Here is a 14627-nt window from a genome sequence, read left to right as displayed (position 1 = left end):
CCTGTCCCCTTGCAATTAGGAACATTTCCTTAGGTGGCCAAGAACGTCGGGCCCTCGCGCCACCCAGTGTGGGCACCAACAACCTGGGGCAGAGCCCTTGGCCTGCCTCCGCCGCTTGGGTTTACAAGCTGCCAGGCACCTTTGGCAGACCTGCTTAGTTTTTTTTTTTCTAATTATAAAAATAATAAGGCACATTTAGAAAGCATAGAAAGGTAAATGCAGAAAAAACCCACCTATAACCCTGCCACCCAGAGGCAGTGCCTATTAACATTTCGATATATTTCCTCCCTGGATTTTAAATGCATTTTTCTGTGGCTGAGATCATACTGTATACATAATGTCATGCTCTCAAGTTTTCTCACTTTTTACAATATTTTCCCATATCATTAAAAATTGGTTGAAAACATTAAAATTTTTCCATATAAGTTTTTTTAAGTTATAAAAGTACTACACACCCACTGTAAAGAATTTTTTAAATTCAGACATATATATAAAGGAAAAGGAAAAATTTCCCTTCACTCCTTCCCCCCCACCCACCTCAGAGGTAAACTGCTTTGCAAAGTTTAGTTTTTATCCTCACAGACCTTTCTCTATGTTCATACAAAAGAGCTTCAGAACACATGGACCTATGAACAGCTGTTTCATGTCACAACGTATCTTGACTATTCCTTGTTGGTACATAAGGATCCACCGCACTTTAAGAAAGTTGCCAGGCCCTGGCTGGTGTGGCTCAGTGGATTGAGCACTGGCCTGTGAAGCAAAGGGTCGCTGGTTCAATTCCCAGTCAGAGCACATGCCTAGGTTGAGGGCCAGTCCCCAGCTGGGGGCACTCGAGAGGCAACCACACATTGATGTTTCTCTCCCTCTTCTTTCTCCCTCCCTTTCCCTCTCTCTAAAACCAAATCGTTTATCTCTCTGCCAAACTGTTTATCTGTAGACATACCGTAACTTTATTTTGCCGTTTTCCTGTTAATGAACGTGTTTAGGCTGTTTCCCGTCACCGGTGGGCCTGTCTCCGTGCACCTGCACGAGCGCTGCTGTCGGGTGGTGTCCTGGAGGCGAAACTGTGACAAACGCCATGTGCATCTTGACGTATATATAAAGGCAAAGGTGCCCCAGAGCTGCCTTCCTTTTGGAAGGTTCTAGAGCGCAGAGCCCCACCGACAGTGTGCAGGTCCTGAAGACTTGCCCTGGTTGTGTGGCCGCGTGTTGCCTGGTTGACCTAGTGGTTGCTGCTTGGTCACAGGACCCAGTAGTCTTGGGTTCAAATCCCAGGCCTGCCACTCCCTGGCTGTGTGGTCTTTGGTTAGTGGCTGGATGACTGTGTACCCTAGTTTAGCTGTTCTGAGCATTTTTAAAAAATAAAATAATGCGTATAACACACACGGCATAGTACCTGGCACAGGAAAGTGCTCAATGAGAGGTAACTGGCTACTGCTGTGAGTTACTTACGCTTCCCCTATGATGAGGCACGTAAACGGCTGAAATTCTTTTAACTGACTTTCTTTGCGGGGCTTTATCAGTTTCTCCCTTTGAAGTTTAAATATTGATTCAATATTCATACAACTTCACTGCAAATAACACCCATGACCCCGACATCTCAATACAACACTTCTTATAACATCCCCTGCACTGCACCCCCCGCACGCACACACACAGTTTTCACGGGAACGTGGGCCACCTGTGCGTGTGTACCAGGTGTTCGAGGCACGATTACGCAGGCATCTGGGGGCAAAGGTGGAGAAGGTTAGGACGGAGTTCCACCGCAGGGCAAGTCCAGCCCATGCAGAACCTGAGAATGCAGCATTCAGCTGACCGAGGCCATACTGACTCTTCGCATTTCCAGGAAGAGGTGCTGCAGCCCGGGACCTAACAGTGACTTCTGTCCCCTTCAGAGTTCCCTGCAGGTTTTCCAGATGGACAGCCTCCTGGGCTCCCCCTGAGAAGGGAGAGAAAATACCAGCACCTGGAATTACCCGAGCGGGGGCTCACAGGTGGTTCCCTGCATTTGCAGAGGCCTTTTATGGAGACGCAGTATTCCACCCAGGGGGCCAGGCTGGAAACCGAGAGTCAGCTTTAGCTTTAGGCTGGCCCATAACGAGATCTAAATGGTTTGCCAAAGTCACACGTGTGAAAAGTAATGAAGTTTACGAGCTACTTTGACTTCTGGACATGCCTCGCCTCAGGCAGACAGATTATAGGAAACCCGCACACAGATGCTCAGCAGCTGAGCCAGGGCTTCTGGGGTTTATGGGCGACACACAGGAAGCCTCGTGCAGTGCAAACTGGCGCAAGTGGCCATACCTCAACAGAAAGGCCAAATAAGCAAAGGGCCCGCCTCTCCTTGTCTTTCTTTTCAGACCGAGGTCGCCTGGCCCACAGGTCTGTGGCTGGGCCAGGCCCCCCTAAGCTGCCCACAAATTCTGTGGCCAACACAGCAGGTTGCCGCGAGCTTCTTAGCAGATGTGTCTTTTCTTAGTGGGACGACAAAGCTTTCCCTGGCAGAATTGTTGCTCCACAGCTAACACTACATAGCATATGTGCAGCTCTGTACCCCAGAACCCAGCGTGGCTCCTGGCATGGCGAGATGCTCAAAAATGCCTTTTCTGAATCTTAAAGATGCTCGAAAATGACTTTTTGAACCATACTGATGCTCAAAAAATGCCTCCTTTGAAACTATTTCTTGTCGCATGCACAGGAAATGGAAGGCGCGCTCAAGCAAACTGCATCGGATTTGGGGGGCTCCATGGGGCTCCATGGAAAAAGTAATTATGTTTTCTTTATGCTAAAGAATTATAAATATAAAATAGCAAGTGATTAGAGAACATATTAAATACTGAATTTGTATGAAATTATCCAAATAAAATATTTTCATATTTTAATGAGTAACTTGAGCTTACTTCCATGAACATAACTTTAAAAATTTTTTATATTTTATTTAATTTAACATAGCCACAACATTATGAGTCGATACGTCACCGACATAAAAATTATTAATGAGATATTTTACATTCTTGTTTTCTTACTAAGTGTGGCCTGTATTTTCGCTTTCAGTGTATCTCAAGCTGGGCCAGGCCCAGGTGAAGTGCTCAGTGGCCACATGGGGCCAGTCGCTGCCCGACCTCACAGCGCCGCCCTGCAGGGAGGTCAGCAAGGTCAGCACGCATAGGACTCTTTCCAACATTTTTTTTTATGTGCTTACAATGGAGGTAGTGGCCAATGAAGATTTTAAAGTAATAATCTCTTCAAGTTCTTGGTAATCATCGGTGAAAAATTTTGCCCAAGTAGGAGATTAAAAGAAATGTAAAAGCATTTTTACCACTCTTCAAACTTTTATAGCAGTTGAAATTATTTTTAAAGAGTTTAACAGCTCTTATGGAAATTTCTTGTGATAAGGGGAAGGATTTCAAATCCATCAAACTTTTCTGTACTGACTACTTCCAGGTAATGCTGACGGTCTGGGTCACAGAGGAGCGTGCGTATCAGTGGAGTCCCGTGCCGCAGCCTGGATGCCGCCGGAAGGGCACAGGGTGGGGGCAGCAGGACAGAGCCCGGCCTGGGTGAAGACAGCTTTGGACCCCAGCCTGGAGCGGTCTCTCCAGCAGCAGCAGTCGCCTCCCCGCCCTCCACCCTTTATGGCCTCAGCCGGGTGCCTGCCTCCAGGGACACGAGCAACATAAACCCCAGCAGCTTGTTGCAGCTCAGGGGCCCCTTCTCCAGCTCAGGCCCACAGCTGGTTTGTAGCAGCCTCTGAGGTAGCTGTCCTTAGGGATGCAACATTTTCTGCATGGGGCTTCCAGGGACAGATGTCACTCATTTTTCTCACTCCCTCTCATACCACCCTTCCCCACCCCACCCTGCAAGGGCACTCTCTGAGGAGCCCAGCTGCCACAGTGCAGAGCTGGAAGTGACCGCCCAGAGGGCTTGCCCTCCCCAGGTCCTCTATCGTCCCCGTGCACTGAGGCTGTCAGTGACACAGAGCACACCAGTGCCTGCCACTTCATGTCCCAGTGGACATAAATACACATTTTTAATGTGTATTTACTAAGTATAAAAATGGAGTAATGAGATAATGCTGTTTTGCAACTTGATTTTTTTTTCACTTAAGAATGTATTTTGAAAGCCCTGGCTGGTGTAGCTCAGTGGATTGAGCGCGGGCCTGCGAACCACATAAACGAGGTTCAATTCCCAGTCAGGGAACATGTCTGGGTTGCAGGCTGGTTCCCTGCGGGCCAGTTCCCAGCAGAGGACACATGAAAGGCAACCATACATTGATGTTTCTCTCCCTCTCTCCTTCCCTTCCCCTCTAAAGATAAATAAATAAAATCTTTAAAAAAATTATTTTAAAAAAAAAGAATGTATTTTGACCCCATGTCAGTAAGCAAACTGAGTTTTTTTGGTACCAATTGCATGGTATTCTTTGGCATAGATATACCATTGTTTATGTGTTTATCAAATCCTCAGTAGCTTGGCACTCAGATTGTCGCATACCTTTAGAACAATTACTATTGCTCGGTGGCTATGGCGCGCCATCCACGACCTCTCCTTAGGAGGAAAATGCTCACCCCCAGCGGTGGGAGGCTTGCCTGCTGGCTGCGCAGAACTCAGTCCGTGTCTGGACTTGTCCTCGGCCCAGTGGGCTGTCTGGCACCCAGGGACCGGCCAGGCAACGTGTGGGGGAGAGGGGGACACAAAGGCCTGGCCCCCTTGCCGCCATGGTATAACCCAAAGGACCATTCCGGCACCAGAACTTTCTAAGACTCTTACTGCAACTGCATCGAAGCTTAAGTTCCCCCTTGCTCAGCCCTGCGTGCCTCACTCCTCACCGAGGTTCTCCTCAAGAGCCTGTCCAGTAAACCTCCTGCACGTAAGTCTGGCTCAGTTTCTTTTGGAAGCTGACCTCAGGAGATAGCAAATGTAAAAGCCTTTTTAAAACATCTTCATCCAAACGGTTGTTATTAGAATTCCTCTTAGGAAAGGAGGTGTCATTTGAGGGGAACACCCTGCTGGGCCCCGTGGGGACCGAGTGTGACCTGTGGGAGTGGGGTTAGCTGGGGTGAGGGGAGGCATGTGGGTTTTGCTCGAAGCACAGGGAGGAGAAGCCAGCTTTGCTCCTGAGTGTGGGGGAGGCCAGTGGAGAAGGGTGAAGAATGGCAGGGGTAAGCGAAAGACACAGAGAGGCGGTGGTAAGGGAGGACTGGTGAAAAGGGGCCAAGACACCTTAAGAGAGGGTCTGATATTGTGCGGCTTCGATGTAAACCTCTCTTGTCTACCCCCTAAACCATCAATAAACTGAGCTACACTAGCAGAAACTCTGGGTGAGTGGTCTGTTTTGCGGAAGTCAAAGAAGGAGCCAAGTTTCACCTCTAAGACACTTTGGGCCACTGATAGCGCATGTAAGGGCACAGGTGACCACGACAGAGAGGAGGCTGTACGCGGGAAGTGCGGCAGAGAGAACCCCGGGCACAGTCTCTGCTCCAAGCAGGAGCCACTTCAGCGAGGGTGTCAGCACAGGGCTGCAGGTCCCTGGGCCCCGGGAACGGAACACTGCTACTTCTGCCGCCTCTCTCCCTTTCGGAACTCAGGACATGAAGGCCTCGGCCCTCACCTTGGCGCAGCGAGCTGTTACCAGTGAAGGCAGGAAAAAGAATGTCCCATCTGGGCTGCCTTTACCAACTGTCCATGGAAAGAACAACTTGCACTCATTTCACTCAAGTGACCTCCTCACCTAGTCCACATACCGTGGTCACAACTGGCATTTTCCCATGGCCTCAGGTTTCGTGTGATTGTCATCCTGATGAGAAGTTCATGCAACACTTTTTACCTCCCGGTCTTCGGAGACAGGGTAACAGAGCAGGCAAGAGCTTGAGTCCTGAAATGGGAGGCTCTGGGTGTCAGATCTACTCTAGCTAAGCTTACAAGGCATTTGCGCCTCGGTCTCCGCACCTGTAAAATGGACCTCCCTTGCAGGGCTGTTGAAAAAAATGCAAGGAGGTGAGGTATGCGGAACATGCGTGGAGGTGGCGAGCACTTGGTAAATACAGGGTATTATCATTATTTATCCTTTTTTTAAAAAATGGTTTAATTTATTTATCTTTAGACAGAGGGAAAGGGAGTAAGAGAGGGGAAACATCAATGTGTGATTGCCTCTCATGCACCCCCTACTGGGGACCTGGCCCAAAACCCAGGCACGTGCCCTGACTGGGAATTACACCGATGACTCTTCAGTTTGCAGGCCAGTGCTCCATCCACTGAGCCGCACCAGCCAGGGCTATTTATCCTTTTTGTCTGCATAAATTCCATGGCTTGAACATTTCCTGTTTTTGGACAGTTTCTAGTTTCTGTCCATCATAAACAGCGGTCTCCCACTCGGTGGGAACTAGCATGTAGGATGATTCAATGCTTTATACCCTGTGCCCTCTTTGATAATGACTGATAATAGCCTCATTGCACGCTTATGAGAATTAAATGAGTTAATACATAGACAGTGCTTACAGCATACCTGCCACGCGGCATGCTTTATAAAAGTGTTTGATGGTATTATTATTGCCATTATTCATCGAACCTTCATTTGTCCTCCTGGCCCGCCCGCTCCCCCCTCCCCCCCCCAACTGGATGGTAAGGATATGCCGATGCCCTCTTTGCCCTCTGTCAAGTTCTTGTCGTATCTTCCAACACCTGCAGGGGAAGACTCAGATTTGCATCATCTAAAAATTCAGCTAATTCAGAACCTGAAATCAAGTGTGAGGAACCTCCCGCAGAGAATCTAAGACAACTCGGAGCCGCACGTTCCCCTGCCGCAGACGTGCGCAGCTCCTCTCTGACCCGGTCTCCCAGAGCTGCTGAGCAACAGTAATTAATACCCATCCCTCTGGCGCTTGCTCGCTGCCTCAGGGCGGCGGGCCAAGCTGGGGGTGGGCAAAACTGGAGGCCTCCAAAGCAAGACCGTAAACACTTCCGTTTCATTTCGCATTGACTTTGTCACCCGAGACCGCCCAGTGGGGCAAGAAGCCATCGGCTTTGACAGCAGACAAACCTGAGTTCACACTGGCTCAGACACCTACTGGCTGGGTAGTTTGGACACCTCATTTCAATACTTGGACCTCTGTTTCCTCTTCTGAAAAATGGGGGCAGTACCTTCCACACAAGGTTCTTTTTCATTTAAATTGTGGTAAAATACACATAGCATAACATTTACCGCCTTAACCATTTTTTATGTGTACAGTGGCATTCAACACACAGGGATGTCTTTGAGGATTAAAGAAAATAATGTGTGTAAAGCTTCTAGCACATAAACTAGAGCATAGTGAATATGTGAGGAATGTAAGTTCTCAGAAAAAAAGAAAGGAATGTAAGTTCTCTTCTCTCTGGACTTCTCCCACTAAACATGGTCCATGGCACTGCGAGGCTGAGAAAAAATGATGCCTCGGTCGGTTTGGGTTTAAGTTCAAAACCCTCTGGTGCCTTATCACAGCCCCCAGCCTGCCCCCACGGTGGCTGCGGCTTATCGCTGAGCGGAGTCTGTTCTGTGGAAATGCCGCTGGGTGTGAAGAGTCAGAGCGGCCGGCCGGTCTCACGGTGTGTCCTGAGATCGCTTCCCACTCCTGGTGACCTGATGGCCGTCATGGGGAGCGGGGCGCAGCCTTCCCTGCGCCTTTCCAACAGCTGGACTAGGCCAATGGGTGACAATTACAGGAAGGAGGTCATGCTCTGTCACTGCAGGTAAAACTAGGACATGGGTGGTCACTCATTGTGTGTTCTGGTGGGTTTTGTTTCCTGCTTCGGCTTCCGGTTTTGTCGAAGCAATACGGCATGTGACAGTTATAAGACATTGTACTGACAGGCTCATAACGATAAGCAATGGCCTCCTTCCGCACTCCCTTGCCACCTAGGCACGGCCCTCTCTGGAGGCAACCACAGTCAACTCTGTTTTTAAAGACTTTTTATCTTGATTTTAGAGAGAGGGGAAGGGAGGGAGAAAGACAGGGAGAGAAACAACGATGTGAGAGAGACAGGACTTCTGTACGTGCCCTGACTGGGGACTGAATCTGCAGCCCAGGCATGTACCCTGGCCGGGAATTGAACTGGTGACTTTTTGGTTTGCAGGATGGCACCCAACCAACTGAGCCACACTGGCTGGAGCTGTTAACTCTTTTAGCTGTTTCTTCTGGTATTTATCTCCATATTTCCAAATAATAAGCTTATTCTCTTATTTCTTGGTTTACCAATTTTAGATGTTATCTATTAACTTGCTGTTGTGCCAGGTGACGATTCAATAGTTTTGTACAAACTCTGTCCTCTCGTCATAATTTGGAGTTAAATCAATATTAAGTGTGCACTTTATTTTGATTATGAATCATTCAAGTCTTTATCACATTCTACAAAGTCCTGTGGCATCTTACCTCTGGCTCCCTCTTCCCCCTCTTTTTTTAAAAAAGATTTTATTTATTTATTTATCTTTAGAGGGGAAGAGAAGGAGAGAGGGAGAGAAATATCAGTGTATGGTTGCCTCTCACGCATCCCCTGCAGGAACTGGCCTACAACCCAGGCATGTGCCCTGACTGGGAATCGAACCGCAATCCTTTGGTTTACAGGCCTGTGCTCAATCCACTGAGCTACACCAGCCAGGGCACCTCTGCTCTTTCTTCATCACTCCCCTCAGACCAGTGATCTCCCTGGTTCTTCAAACATGCAGCCATGCTGAGCGCAGTCCTACCACAGGGCCTTTGCACTTGCTCTTCCCATTGTCAGAATACATTCCTCCCTGACCTGTTCCCTTATTTCATGAAGTTGCTCAAATATCACCAGATCAGAGGAATCTTTCCGGACTATCTTATTGAAAATAACACCCCCCATCCATTTTCTAAGCTTTACTTTTCTTCACAGATTATTTCACACATAACCCCTGACATTAGATTATATACTTTTATATTTTTAATTTTTCAAAAAGATTTTATTTATTTATTTTTAGAGAGAGGGGAAGGAAGGGAGAAAGAGGAGAGAAACACCAATGTGTGAGAGAAACATCAATCAGTTGCCTCCCACCCACAGTTCGGGGCCTGGCTTGCAACCCAGGCATATGCCCTGACCAGGAAGCTAACTGGTGACCTTTTGGTTCCTGGGACGAAACCCAACCCACGGAGCCACACAAGTCAGGGCAGACTATATACCTCCTGATTTAAATGTCGACTACATATTTTACCACTGTGTTTCCTGGGCCTAGGAACATGCCTGGCATGCAGAGGGCTGTCAATAAATCTCTGGCGTGAATGGATGCCTGCTGATTTACTGTGCTCTAATTCATTGTTTGTTTGATTCCCTCTCCTCTCCCCCAAGGTAATATTTAACTCGGTTTCTCACTTACTTTTTTTTCCTCTGGATCACACCCTCCAACAGCCTTCAATCCAATATTTTCATACAAATGAATCAGATAATTTGCTATGTTTAAAATTTCCCTGTCTTAGTTGGATCAGTCTGCATATAATAGAATACCGTAGACTGAGTGGTATATAAACAACAGAATTTTATTTCTTATAGTTCTGGAGGCTGGAAGTCCAAGGTCAAGGTGCCAGCACATTTGGCGTCTGGCGGGAAGGGTGGTGGAGCCCTCTGGGCTCTCCTTTATCAGGGCCCTAATCCCACCCACCAGGACTCCACCTATTATTAGTCCTATGACCGAACCACCTCCCCAAACCCCTGCCTCCTAATACCATCACATTGGGGGTTAGTTTTCAACAAATGAATTTTGTGGGGGACACAGACAGTTTACGGTGCCCTCAGAAGTAATGCAGAAATAGAGATGAAACATCAATATTATTAGATAAAGGGGACTGGAGAATAGGATTTAGATCTACCACCATATACGTTTTGCTGGAGCCCTCCCCCCACATCAGATCTCCAGCTTAGAGCCTCCGGCTGCCCCGCCACAGGGGCAGAGCGTGCTCTGGGGCTGGCCACTTGGAGGCCAGGATCCTATCATGAAGAGGATCAGCTTCTCCAAAGGGACACCAGGCTCCCACGCAGGGGTCCTTCTCCAGCATCATCCATCCAAAAGTGTCCCCTCCTAACCCCCCAAAGATGAGGGAGGAAGTGGAGTAGAAAGGAGGGCCAAATTCTTTTTTTTTTTAAAGATTTTATTTATTCATTTTTAGAGAGAGGCGAAGGGGAATGAGAAGGAGAGGATCATCAATGTGCGGTTGCCTCTCGTGCACCCTATACCAGGGACCTGGCCTGCAACCCAGGCATGCGTCCTGACTGGGAACCAAACTAGCAACCCCTCGGTTCGAAGCGTGCGCTTAATCCACTGAGCTACACCAGCCAGGGCTCTTCCCAATTCCTTAGGAAGGATGAAAGGTCCTATTTAGCAGCCCGGATCAGAGAGTGGGAAGCACAGAGCATGCTTCCTCTGCCTCTCTTTGTTCCTTTTCATCCCCCCCCCCCCCCAGTCTACCTCCTCCAATTCCATCCACCACTGCCGTCTGGAAGGGTGACCCCCTAGTCCTGCTGCCCTGCGATTTTTCCCTCATCACCACCTGGTGTGTTTCTCTGCCCATCTCCTGTGCTGGATTCCTGCCTCCTAGGCTGCGTTTTACTGGAACACAGCCTCCAGTCGGTGACAAAGCCCAGGTGCTCGGGGCAGAAGTCTTCGATACCTGGCGGACTGCAGTTGTTTTCATCCATCCTGATTAATATTTTGGCTGAGTCTATAATCCGGGTTGGAACTCATCTTTCCTTATGATTCTGAAGGCTCTGCTTCATTGTGCTTTAGCTTGCATTGCTACTCTTCCGGGTTCGATGGCATTCTAATTCCTGATTTTTTTGTGTGGTCTGTTTTTTCTCTCTGAAAAATTTTAGGAGCTACATTAGTTTTCTATTGCTGTTGTAAAAAAAAAAAATCCCCACAAACTAAGTGACTTAAATCAACACAAACTTATTTCCTTATGGTCCTGTAGATCAGGCTTCCATCAGGGACCCACTGGGCCAAGGTCTAAGTGCTGGCAGGAGGCATTCCTTCCTGGAGGCGCTGGGGTAGATCCTGTTTCCCTGCCTTTTCCAGCTCCTAGAAGCTGCCCACTCTCCTTGGTTCATGGCTCTCTTCCTCCACCTTCAAAGCCAGCAGCCTGGGGCCTCGTTCTTATGCTTTATCTCTCTGGTTCTCCATGTTCTGCCTCTGTCTTCCACTTTTAAGGACCCTGCATTTTCTCATGCCCATTTTTGTTCATGGTCTCTGTAGTTATGGTTCTTGGGGAAGCTGAGGAAGTTCAACGACATATTGCAAAGTGAAGGCAAGAAGAACAGCCCTTCCTACTGTGTAGCAGCAGAGCGGTGTGGCTTGGCGTTTGGCACGTCTCCCCAGAATTCAGACGGTGACAAACAGAGCTGAGGACAAACACAAAGAACGTTACGCCTCAGGTGCCCAAAGGGCAAGGTCAGCCTCTTGTCTGCCCTTTTGAGGTGCTTTCGCCCTAAGCAAGGCCTGCTGCACACCTTCGCCATTGCTCCTGAGCTCCGCGCTAACTTCTGGGACCCCCTTGCCGCAGACGGCTCAGTCTCCTGCCTCGCAGAGGAAACAGGGACTGAGGACCTGATCCTCTCCCAGTCACTGAGCTCCCTGCAAGCCCACACCCTCTTCCTCTCTAGCTTCTCTTCTAGTGGAGGGAGGTGCTCCACCCGCTCCCAGCCCCATCCTACTCTCGTGCTGTCTCACATTAAGGCCCTTGCTCCACCAGTTCCCCGCTCTTTTTCCTCCATAGCTTCAACCTCTCTCTTTCTAGTGGGTCCTTTCCTGAAGCCCATAAATATGTTTGTTCAGATTTCCCTCATTCTAGCTTGACCTGAGCTCTGTCTAGAGACCACACCCTCTCTGTTATCCCTTGTTAGCCTCATTCTTAGAGGCATAGCCTGCTTTAGTTCTCTCTCCTTTCCCACTTACCCTGTATGCTGCTGCCCCTTTAATTTTGGCTTCTGCCTGCACCATTCCACAGAATATTCTGGCAAAGGCCTTTCACGATCTCGTGTCTGCTTTCTCCTCCATTGCTAGCTGCATGTCTCCAACTGGACACATGCGTGACTGGAGTCTGAGTCTCAGCATGTCATGGTCGCAACACATTATCCGTCTTTTCAAATAGACCGTCTCTTCCTGTGCTCTTTATTTTTGTTAATGGAATGACTGTCACCAGCTCCATTTCAGAGTCACCTTTGGACTTTGAGATTGTTTTTGTTTAGCAATTTTAAGCTATTGTTTCCATTAAGTAAGACATCCAAATGGTTCGAGATTCAAAAGGTTCGATGATGAACATGGAAGAGGGTCTCTCACTACTCATCCCCACCCACCCATTCCTCCTCTCAACAGGCCACCTAATGCCATAACTTTTGTGCGTATTTCTTTAGGGATATACATACAAGGTCTGTCTGGGAAAAGTCCAGCCATTGTTAATATAAAAGTGCAGCCATTGTTAATATAAGGAGAATGGTTTGCACAACAACAATGTAATCTGGCAGCCAGAGTAGACTGGAATACGCATGTGTGAACAATAACTGACGACTTAACTGTACTAGTCAGTGCGGGTAGTAGTTGCCACTGAGGAAGCATGTGTACTGTGTGGCTGTCACATTCCAAATGACTGGGTGAGTAGAGCAACGAATCTGCATCAGATTTCTTGTTAAGCTTGAACATTCCTCTGCAGAAACTATTCAGATGATTCAGAAGGCCGCAGCTATGAGTAGCTGGTGACTGGCAGCTTCATCATGACAGCACGCCCACTCACGCATCAGTCTCGTGCAGAGTTTTTTGGCAAAGCGTCAAATCATCCAGGTGACTCAGCCCCCCTACAGCCCAGATTTGGTGCCTTGCAATTTCTGGCTTTTCCCCAAACTAATACCACCTTTGAAAAGGAAGAGATTTCAGACCATCAATGAGAGTCCAGAAAATATGACAAGGCAGTTGATGGTGATTAGGAGAACTGTGTAAGGTCCCAAGCTGCCTACCTTGAAGGAGATCAAGGTGTCATTGTCCTATGTACAATGTTTTTTGTATCTTCTTCAATAAATGTCTCTATTTTTCATACTTTGCATGGCTAGATACCATCTGGACAGACCTTGTATATTTTGCATACGTAAGCAAATATGTTTATTTATATATTTTTCCTTTTAAAGGTACAAATGACATATCCATAGTTCTATCCCTTGTCTTTTTCATGTATATGTCTTGGACATCATTTCATCAAATGCTTTTTCATCTTTTGTTATAGCTGCACAGAGTTTGGCAGTATTTCCAGTTTCTCTCATCCCTTGTCTCTAATATCCAATCGACTGCCAAATTACATTAATTGTATGTAGTTTGTCCTACAGCCTCTCTATTCCAAGTGCCAATTTGTTTAGACTGTCACCTTTCGTACGTAATGGGTTAACAGAAGAGTCTCTCATTGTTTGCCCCGACCTGAGCCCTTCCTTTGGTTCATACTGTTCTGTCCAATGAATCTTCTTCAGTAGCATTGTATCATCGTATCATTGATTGTATCATTTCCCAGTTTACAGCCACCGCCATTTCCTCATGGCCTGCAGAATCTCAGTCCACGTTCCCTCCTTTTTTCTTCCTGTCCTTTCTTCCTTCATGCTCTCAAGTCACACTCAGGAGTCTAATGATCCTGGGGTAGGAAGCTCTTCTGAGGCTTCCCAGAGTGTTTTCTATGATATTACTTTACCTTGAGGTACATGACCTTCCTATCCAGTCCAAACCCTCCCTGGCCCTAGGTTTGGCTCAGAGCCTAACTTTTCAATGAAGTCCTTTCAACCCTCAGTCCAAGCCAGGCCCAGTGGGGAGGTGAATGTAGCAAGGCGCTGGAGGTGCAGAATTTCAGGAGGCACTCGCTCTCAGGGCGGTGCAGATGTTTTCCTCCCTAGTTCGCGCCCGTGCCTGCCTGCTCTGCCTCCGCCTGCCCCACCTTCCCTGCTCTTGGCTGTGCCCACAGTCCTCTTCCCGAAACACAAAACACACAGCTTCCCTCTTGCCATCCGTCATTCAATCTGTCTGAAACAAAACACATCCTCTTTCCACCCAAACTGGCTATTCCTTTAGACGACAGGCTGTGGCACAGTCAACCAGGCCACCGTCTTTTATCATTGAGTTCTTGAGACCTTGGAATTACCTCTGACCTTTGCCCTCCTAGTCCCTAAATAGCTCATCAGTTACCAAGCATGGCTGAAGTTTCCTTTTTTCCTTCATTGTTTTTTTGTTTTGTTTTTTAAGAAAAGCCATCTCCAGCCTTATTCTGGTCCATTAGGGAATTCAGCATCTTTCGAGGACTGATATTAAGTTGGTATTAAGAAGCTCTTTGGTCGGGGATCTGAAAATGCCTGAATGCCTTGGCCAGCCATTTCCCCTTCCCGTGAGTTCCCCAAGGGAAATGTATGTACAGGGAACAAGGACACAGTCCAAAAAGAAAACTGTGTTATTCACTGGGCGTTTGGCTTCCAACCACAGTGTAGAACCCGGGATAGACAGACTGGACTCTGGTGTCTCTGAGTGTCTTCCCTCAGCAGTGCCCAGATGTGAGTCTTAAAATCGCACTCCCTGGTGGGACAGAAAGCAACTCTTACTGGAGAAACTGGACCGAAAGATAAATTTG

Source organism: Artibeus jamaicensis, unplaced genomic scaffold, assembly GCF_021234435.1.
Source record: "Artibeus jamaicensis isolate MK-2021 breed Jamaican fruit bat unplaced genomic scaffold, CSHL_Jam_final scaffold_3307, whole genome shotgun sequence".
In the NCBI taxonomy this organism is placed as follows: domain Eukaryota; kingdom Metazoa; phylum Chordata; class Mammalia; order Chiroptera; family Phyllostomidae; genus Artibeus; species Artibeus jamaicensis.
Note: the sequence above shows the minus strand (reverse complement) of the source record.